Genomic DNA, 6884 nt, shown 5'->3' with positions numbered 1-6884 from the left:
CTACCGCGCTCTGTCTCGTGTTGGTATTGTGAGGAGGCGGAAGCACGGCGGAGAAAGGTGTGGCGACGCCGCATCCTGCATTCCTGCTCGGCCGGAGTCGGAGGGGGCGATGGCTGCGGCGACGTTGCATCCTGGTCGGCCAGAGTTGGTGGGGGCGGAGCTTCTCGAGACGGGGAGAGCGCCGATGGTGGTGCTTTGACGCCGCAGCCGGCGCTAGCGGCGATGGGTAGAGTTGCAGCTCGCGTCCTTCTCCGTCCAACGAGGAAGAGATCGGCGATTCGGGAGCACGGATGGCATGTGCGCCTCCGGCGAGATGGGTAATCTTCTGTCCTCCTTCATCTGTATTCTCTGTCTCTGATTTGGGTGGGTGGTATTGGTAAGCACTCTAGCTCGCGGGAGATTTCAGATTTTTCCTCCCTGTGTATTTTTTTCAGCCTTTTGGCTATTGTTTGTAGCCACGTCAGATGTTGTTGGTGCCTCGTATGTAGAGGTAGCGCTGCGTTATGTAGTTTGACATGCATGTGTTTAGCGTTCTGAAGCTTGTTCAGTGTGTGAAGTTGATTTGTAGTTGGAGGTAGCTAGCCAGATATATGGGTAGCGCTTGATTTGTTTTGTTTTGTGTATGTACGTCATAATTTGACATCCGTTTGTTCGGAAAACTGAAGCAAGCTGGCACTCTCCTACCCAAAGATCCAAAAGGGTGGGTTTGGCGCCATGCGATACTGTTTGATGAACTTACATATCTTCTCCAATGTTAGCCTTGAGAGTTGCTGTAGTAGTCCAACTTGTCTAAAAGCTAAAAGTAGGTTGTAGGAACAACAAGGATGGCACTATACAGTGATGATATGTTCAGTTTATGGATTAGTATTCAGTAATATGTTCAGTTTATGGATTAGTATTTAGTAATATGTTCAGTTTTCTGTAGCTATTTTTCCATACGAATTCTAGCAATGCAATCTGTTATTTGTGACACTTATTTTCTGTCTGGTGTTGTTCCCCAAGTTCAATCTTGTAATAGTGTACCACACATGGCAACTCTACACGGTAGCTATTTTACTGGAGTCCTTGTACTTGTGGTGGAGTGTGTATACAGCATTATTTAATTAGTGCTGAGTTTCCATTTGAGAAGAACTTCTAATGTTTAGTGTCTTTGTTTTAGTTGCATGATGAATTCTTGTAACCAACAAGTGCAATTACATAACTTCAAAGATGATATGTGTTCTTAAAGATGCAATTTCACTGTATATCTGATTCTCGGTATTGTTGTTCACTATGGCCATAGTGACTCGTCCTCTGAAAGTTCACTCTAAAGTTGCTTATATACACCAAGAAGTTCTAATAAAAATGTGTATTTAGATGCATCTTCAGGAAAAAAAAATTGATCCTTGAAACATGCTTTGTCAAGTTTAAGTGGTATAGTTGGATGAGTGATGTAAAAGTTGAGCATGCTATCAATCCTCTGGGTTCCCACTGTACCTCGAGGTCACTCCTTTGTTTGCATAATGCAGTTTGCATAAAACCTGTATTTCTTCTTTGCAGAGTTTACTCGTTATGTAGCTGCCTCAGCAATATGTGTTAACCTGTGAACCTGAAAAGTTGAATGTAGTTTGTTTTATACATGATGATGTAGTGCAGAACACAGAGGCAACACCACAATCACTCCCTATACATATATGTAGCTGGTAACCTGAAAGAAGGTGTAGTGTAGAGCTGCAGCAAGTGATTAAAATCACAGGTGTTTGTTGGTCATAACCCGAGAGTTTTTCATTAAAAGGATCCTGATTTCTTTTTCATTACAGTACAAACCCTGCTTCGCGTATGTTTCCTTTAATTTGGCACAAGTGTCAGCTCATTTAGCACACCATATTTCCAGCTCGTGTTTCTTACTTTTGCATGGATACAACCATAATACAAGAGAAATTAGTCGTCAGCTGAATCTAATTTTTTTTTGTAGTAATTAGTATTATCCATGATGGCAAGGGAGTATGCATAAATTACAGAATGTCGGCAATATGGAGCTTGAAAAACCATTTTCATTTGCTGCATGTCGGCTTATCATGTTCAATTTAAAACCTACCCGTATGAGTAATTCATAGTTGCTGCATGCAGGGGCTTTCTTGAACATTCCTTCCGCTGATTCGTTGCTGCATTTCTGGATGTTTTCCAGCAAGAGCAAACACAACATCAGTCTGAATCTTGATCAGATCTTCCCAAGATATTTGTTGTAGAATAGTGTTCTTCCCATGGAAAGGTATAGCATGTATTAATATTTCAGTCATTCTAAGTGTTCTAAGTCATGTTCTTCAGGCAGGTTATTTGTCAGTATTTTAGTCTTCATTTCTTTCAGTCATATTATTTTTTCTCTAGTCATTTGTCTAATTCTTCAGTCCCTCACTCTCTTAGTTTTTCAGTAACTTAGTTTCTCAATTAAGCCTCTTTGTTTTCAGTTTTCAGTCCCTCTTTGTTTAGTCCCTCGGTTTATTTTCTAAAGTCTCCCATCAATTCACTCACTCATTTTTCGGCATTTCACTCAGTAACTTAGTTATTCAGTTTCTTTTCTCTTCAGCCTCTCAGTGTATGTCGTCAGTTTTCACTTTCTGATGTTCAATATTTATTACGTTCATCATTTTTTTAGTCCTTCATTCCTCGGGTTTTCATTGTCCGTTGTTCAGTCCATCATTTTTTTCTTCATTCTTCGGTGTCTCATTCTTCAGTCCTCACTCACTCTTGAGTCTCTAAGTCTCCAACAACTTACCAATAACTCATTTATTAGTCCTCGACCTTCTTTCTCCGGGCCACACTTTCTTCAATATCTCAGTCTTTGGAGGCTCTTCACTAACTCTTAGTATTTCTATTTACTATTAGTCTTTATTTGCATTAACTCTCATTCTTCAGTCTTTGATGTCTTTTTCTTCAGCCACTCTTCAATGACCCTTTTTTCATTTTTAGTCAAAAGTGAGAACAAGACAGAAGATTTCATAATGGATATAAAGACACTTTTTCCATAGACCAGAGGGGAGATCAGAGAGTGGATACTTTTCAGTTCTACATGGAACATCAAGGTGCAAATGTTGCTTCATATATGTCTTTTTTTAATTTAGTCCAAGTGATGCTATTCATTTATTAAATTACTATTATTCCCATTATCTTGTTTTTCTTTTTCAGTTAAAGTGTTCATTTTCTTGCATCCATCAAGATAGGCTATCTTTCTTAATCATAATTCTGGTTCTCTTTGGTTCTCTTTTTGAGAGCCTCTTAGATGCTTCTTTGGAGTTTGTTTTGTTCACACTATTGCTTCTCTCTTGGATTTGTCTGAGGTCTTGCTTTGAGCTTGTGTGCCTGTTTTGGAAATAAAGTGTTTTATTACTGTGCTGACCCCCACAGCGGATGGACGAATGTGTTTTCGAGGCCTCACTCTCTTTAATATCCCAACATGCATTTCTTTTTATTTTAGTATCTCTTATTTTCCAGAGACTTGGTTATCATTGTCTCATTAATCTTCCTTCAGTTTTGATGATTTTTCTCAAAAGAAATCAGTTTGGCATCTTCAGATTTTTTTAAGACAACATCATGTTACTTAGCAACACACCTGCAGTAGCAACTTGGTCGGCAACGGAAATTTCAGCAGCTCCCAAAACCACAACCACTACCAAACTTGGTAACTGTCACTTGGTTCAGCAATCATCAGTTTACTTTTCTGGAAGAAGTTTGTACAAACTCTCGTCCTGTAGTTTTTTTTTACACAAACAGTTAGTGTTTTTCTTCTCCCAGTTATGTTGATGATGAGGATGTATGTGAATACAATGTGGCTATAATACTTTTGGCTCAATCATCAGCTACTATATGCTCAGTTTCTCCTAAATGTGTCTTTTCCATTTGGTAAGTGTTACTTTGTTCATCAATTTTTCAGTTTACTTTTTCTAGGAGTTTGTCATGTAGTTTTTCTACACAAGCACATTTTGTGTTCTTAGATTTCCCACTCTTAATTTTCTCTCTTGTTTCTTCTGTCATTATTATTAGTAGTGGCATTGATCATCAGATGTTCTAATAAGTAATTTGAATTTCTCACCATTGTGTTCATAGACATCTACCATTACCGCCACCTGCAGTCCACTCATGACCTGTTTATTTTCTCCCTGTATATGTCTTCTCTCGTTTTGAGGCTGAATGTTGTACTTGGTTACCTTACTTCCTCCATTGAGAACATTCACTGTGTGTCTTCTTCATTGTATTTCCTTTTTCTGTAGCTTCTTTGAGTTATGTCATTTTCTTTAATCTGTTAGTTTAAATTATTTTACTTTTTCACCTATCTTATTTCTGTACTGTAAACTCCTCTAGGATCCATCCGATATATGGATTGAGGAGTCCTAAAGGGATCAGTAACCCTGCTTGAGTAGTCCTAAGGGATTTTCCATGCGAAACCAAACCCAGATAGTATTGCTATACACTGACTGACATAATCTCTAGCACTATGCATACGTCCCAGAAGTAACTAGTTCTCTTCATCTTGATAGTGCTTAGTTTAAAGTTTGTTCAGCAAATCTTTCAGACTTATTTTAAACTTTCTCATGGTTTGATTTCAGTCGTCAAAAACATCCTGCTGTCTTTCAATCACATCATACCAAAATTAATGAAGCACATGGCAGGGAATTCAGAGGTAAAACCTTTGTTGGAAGAGATTGGGCATTCCCAGGTATGTTGGCTTGGAGAACTTTTTTGCCTTTCTTCTTCGTTTCTTCCATTCCTGGAAATTTATCTTTTCCCTCCATTTTCTTGAGGTAGCGTCTGGATCTCGAGCTTCCATAGAGGAGCAGCCGCATCTTTTCCCCGTCGGAGTGGTTGGAGGTCGCGATCTCTTTTTCATGTTGGACAAGAAGGTCGAACAGGGAACGTGTGTTCTGGAGGTGTTTGTGGGCTTACATACAATTCACGTTATATTTGTTGGGATTGTCGTTTAATTTCTTGGCCTTTCCCTGCCATGGGCTTATAGAAAGCTTTAGAACTCAACGGATACTGAAATTCAAAATGTGGACTCAAAAGTGTACTGAATAAAAATATGCCTGTTCCGTTGGCAGAAAACAGACAGTTTTTTCGGTTCTTTTTCGTTTAGCTTATTGTTGTGTAATCTTTTACAGGTGTCATTGTTTGATTGGGTAGAAAAAACTGTCTGTTCCTCAATTGAAAAACAGCTATCTGTTGTATAGTCAGTCCCTTAAGCAATCACTTGTCCAGGCTAGCTAGCTGCCTTGACCCGAGGTGGTCGATTCGCTTGCCCGCGTGCTCCGATGATCCGGAGGGGAGGATGCGCACGATTGAGGGTCTCGTGATTATGTCGGGGACTTCACTAGCGTCTAGCGGGATTAGGCAAAATTAACTGGATCCAACGTTGCCCCATGTAATCATCTGCGTCAGCATGATCAGTTCAATTCTTTTATGTGCTGCTGTGTTTGCTCGCCTTTGAGTGTTTGCTGACCTCCAACTCAGGTTTCAAGTAGGGCGGGATATTCCGCCATGCCGCTAGGCCGTCCCGCCAGTGGCTAGACCGCAAGCCTGACGCTGTTGCGCGTCCCTCTGTAGCCGGTAGCCGCAACTCACCCCGCTTGCAACCTGATCTTTAACGTACATGTGTTCCTTTAGAGATGAGGTATACACTACTAGGGAAAGGCCCATTGCCGGCGCACCTAAAACGCCCATTGCCGGCGCACCACGAGCCCGCCGGTGCGAACGCGCCGGTGATAAAGGGACACTGCCGGCGCACCTGGTTGTTCGCCGGCGATATGTCAGCTACTGCCGGCGCACCACAGAGCTTCGCCGGCAAAGATTTATTCCACCGGCGCACAATCAGGTGCGCCGGCAGTAGTGCATCCAGCACTGGCGCATGCCACGTGCGCCGGCAATGTGTCATGTAGGTGCGCCGGCAATTAATTCGAAAATTCTTTTTTCCAGCTTTTTTCCAGCATATTACAATACATATTTGACAGCAGTATATATTTACAACGCAGTTCATATTTATACAGTATTACATGCAATATGAGAAGCACATAGAGAGCCAAGTTTCATTTCGGTATCGGTACACAAATACGCAAGTCTCGTTTCGGAATGTGTTGATTCATACAACACATGTGCATATGCAACACCGAACGGCGAAGTTTCACAAAGTTAGAAGTCTTGGTACATAGTCGTCACAAGTATCGTCATACACCTCACAATGTAGGTCCTAACGTAAACTAGAATCACATAGAACATGACCAACATGGTCATGACCATCATCACGAAGGCCATGGTCTTCATCCGGTTCCTCCTCATGTCCCTCATCTCTCCCGCTAGATAACGGGCGTATCTTCCTTCCGCCTCCACCCTAGTGGGGTATCCCTTGTAGCTGTTGCCGCTGAAACGGTGCACCTGTCTCCGACAGTCCTCCCAGTCGTCGTAGACTCCAGGAACCCTCCCTTGTACACGACATATGTCGTCGGCATCTCCATTCACAAGACAAGTAAAACGTTAGTACCAATGCAATGAACAAGTGCCAACTCAAATAAGAGATAAGTAGTATGAACTAAATAGCATGTGCCTCATACTTTGTTGGTCGAAATAAATAATAACATACGGGGATGGGGTCGGTGAGGCTAGGTAGGATGCACAATAGATTGATATTTGTGGCCATCACACCAAGCCTCACTGGCCCCACCCCGGAGTGTACAAGTGACCGAACATTTTAATCATCGGCCAATGCAATTAAGAAGTGCGAACTCAAATAGAAGACAAGTAGTACGAATTAAATAGCGTGCCTCATACTTTGTCGGTCGAAACAAATATTAACATCCGGGGATGGAGTCGGTGAGGCTAGGTAGGATGCACAATAGATTGATACTTGTGGCCGTCGC

At 41.6% G+C, this 6884-nt stretch overlaps 1 long non-coding RNA gene across 2 annotated transcripts; it reads left to right on the top strand.

The window, feature by feature from the left end:
* LOC124703799 lies at window positions 1–5207 on the top strand. Of its 2 annotated transcripts, XR_007003304.1 has the most exons (4): window positions 1–317; window positions 2110–3879; window positions 4584–4693; window positions 4783–5207. It is a non-coding gene; the product is annotated as an uncharacterized LOC124703799 (long non-coding RNA). The 2 variants fall into 2 exon arrangements; XR_007003303.1 differs by lacking the exons at window positions 4584–4693; window positions 4783–5207 and having other exon boundaries at window positions 2110–2311; window positions 2950–4575.
* Window positions 5208–6884: the final 1677 nt, after the last annotated feature.

This window comes from Lolium rigidum, chromosome 3 (genome assembly GCF_022539505.1).
Source record: "Lolium rigidum isolate FL_2022 chromosome 3, APGP_CSIRO_Lrig_0.1, whole genome shotgun sequence".
Lineage (NCBI taxonomy): Eukaryota > Viridiplantae > Streptophyta > Magnoliopsida > Poales > Poaceae > Lolium > Lolium rigidum.
Note: the sequence above shows the minus strand (reverse complement) of the source record. Positions and strands in the feature narration are given on the sequence as shown.